The sequence below is a fragment of the Galeopterus variegatus genome, unplaced genomic scaffold (assembly GCF_000696425.1).
Source record: "Galeopterus variegatus unplaced genomic scaffold, G_variegatus-3.0.2 Scaffold36, whole genome shotgun sequence".
Lineage (NCBI taxonomy): Eukaryota > Metazoa > Chordata > Mammalia > Dermoptera > Cynocephalidae > Galeopterus > Galeopterus variegatus.
Window position 1 is genome coordinate 5,161 of NW_007726147.1, and position 2,304 is coordinate 7,464.

The 2,304-nt window shown below is 51.0% G+C and overlaps 1 protein-coding gene across 2 annotated transcripts in view; it reads left to right on the forward strand.

Annotated features, from left to right (window-relative positions):
• The first annotated feature begins 1,389 nt into the window (after window positions 1-1,389).
• Window positions 1,390-2,304, forward strand: part of ASB7 (ankyrin repeat and SOCS box containing 7) — a 43,087-nt gene continuing 42,172 nt past the window's right edge. For both annotated transcript variants that reach the window (XM_008570985.1, XM_008570993.1), the window contains exons 1-2: window positions 1,390-1,549; window positions 1,732-1,831. The gene's annotated coding sequence lies outside the window, so the exon portion shown is untranslated. The remainder of the gene's footprint in view (window positions 1,550-1,731; window positions 1,832-2,304) is intronic.

A 2,304-nucleotide genomic window follows, 5' to 3' on the forward strand; every position in this document is an offset into this window, starting at 1 on the left:
TAGGCACCAAACAAGTATTCTTGAATAAATGACAATGTAGAATAGCAGAGGGCAAATTGGACACTTATGACTCCTATCTATCACAAAATGTCTTAATATATTTTATTAAGTAAAAGTAGTTGATATATTGTAATACTTTCTTTATATACAATTAGGTAGTCCTTTCTTTGAGGACACTGGTGGTAGTAAAACATCTAGTTTACTGGATGACTTAATCTGAGACAACATCATCTCTTGCCTGGACTACTACAAAAGCCTTCCATATTTGCAGTAAGCCAGCTCCCCACAACAGTCTTCATTGAGCAGCCAATGATCTTTCCAAAACATAAATAAGAGACTATAAGCCCCCTACCATGGCCTTCATGGTCTGGCAAGATCTGCAGCCTGCATCCTCACCCCCACCATCTTATTATCATTGTCCCCCTTAATCTGCTTTGGCTACGCTGGCCTTCTTTCTTGCAGTTCCTGTAAATAGCAAAGCTTATTCCAGCATCAGAAGCTTTGCACTTTTGATTCTCTCCGCCTTAAATTTTTTTCCCCAGATCTTGGCTTTCTCGTCAATTCAGATCGCTGCTTAAATGTCACTTCCTCAGAGGCCTTTCCTGACCACCTATCTAAAATAGCCCATCACGTCCTTGTCAAACTCGATCCCATTATGCTGCTTAATTTTCGTCATATAACCTAGCCCGGTAATGTCTGTCTCCTTATTAAAGTGAAAGCACAAGCGATTGCATCTGTCTTGCTCACTGTTGTCTCCCCAACGACCAGAACAGTGCCTGGCCAGTAAACACTTGCTAAATGAATAAACACACTTAGTAAATGTGTGTTAACATGTCCACCTCGCATTTTTCGCANCCAATCGGAGGCGAGTCACAGCCGGATCGGCACGCCTCCCCTAACTGTCGCGAATGCACAGGTCGCTTTACGGCAGGCAGGGGGTGGGGGCTGCTGGGGGTAAGGAGGAGAGAAGGAAGCAACCAACAAACCAAGTCGCCCCCACCCCCCACCCCCACCCATCCTGGACCTGGTTTACGGCTCCGGGCTCAGGCTCCAGTGCGGCCGCTGATTGGTTGCTGAAGGCTGGGTCCCATCCCAGTGACCCCAAAGTGCTGGAGGGAGGGGGCGGGGGTGGCCCAGTGCAAAGTGCATCCCGAAAGCCCCCTGTTCGGAGACCCAGCTGCTGGCACTTCGGACCCTGTGTGACCTAGGGACTTCGCTGTCCCGAGACCTCCCGGGTCTCTCCGTAGCTGTAAGCCTCCGGCCCGGAGCGCGGCAGCCCCCTGCTCCGAGCCTCTGGACCGGGACTGCCCCCCGCCAATCCCTGCCGGGACTTCCTCCCTGCACCCCTGCCCCGAGTCTGCCAGGCGGCCGGGACCGCCACCCCGAGGCTGCTTGGCTGTCTGGATGCTCTCCGAGCTGGGGTCGTGAGGTACTGAGGAGGATAAGGAACACCCGTGTCCGGCCCTGCCTGGGGTGTTTCTTCAATGGAGAAGTTGGTGAGTGTGGAGGAGGCTGAAAGGAGGAAGAGAAGCAGCAGCTGAGGAGACAGGTAAAGTCAGTCACCTCCCCTGGGGGCAAGGGGGCTGGCTGGGAGGGTGGGAGGGAGGATAATCACTGCTCCTTCCTGTCTGCCCTTGCCATTCTCCAGCCCCTTTCTTTGCCCCCTCTTCCTCAGAGCCCCCTCCTCCTGGCCCTGGGGCACTGCCCCACTCACTGGTTTCTGTTTTCCAGGTTTAAGCTGGTTGGAGGAGACGCGGAGAGCAGGCAGGGGTCTGCGCACCCACCAGAGAAGCAGCAGGCGCAGTGCCTCTGACCAGCATCCTCTATAAAGGTAATGAACCAGTCCTCCCCTCCCCCATTGTTTATTCCTGGCCCCTAACTTATTAAGTAGTGCTTTATTTTCAGGGTGGTTGCCTGGTAATGCAGCCCTTCCTAGCCCCCAGGTTCCTAGCAAAAGCAAAAATGCTGCCCATGATCGATCCTTAATATTTTAATAACTTCTCTACCCCAGAAACATATTTTCTCCTTTGCTCTTGGAACAGTGTGTTTCCGTGTTTTGCATTATCATTTTGGTACACTGTGCCATTTATTCTGCTCTGAGGCTTTGAGACCTTTTCGTAGCTCCCCCGCCTTCCTTATTCTCATAGGAATTCCTCAATTCCTTGTTAATTGCTTGTTAATTCTGAATGACTCTCCTTTTTAATTAAACCACAATTTACTGTTTTTCCCTTCGCTCCTTCCCATCAACTTTCCTCTACCTCCATCAGAAAATCTTCTGAGTTACCTAAAAGACAGCGGTTTGGT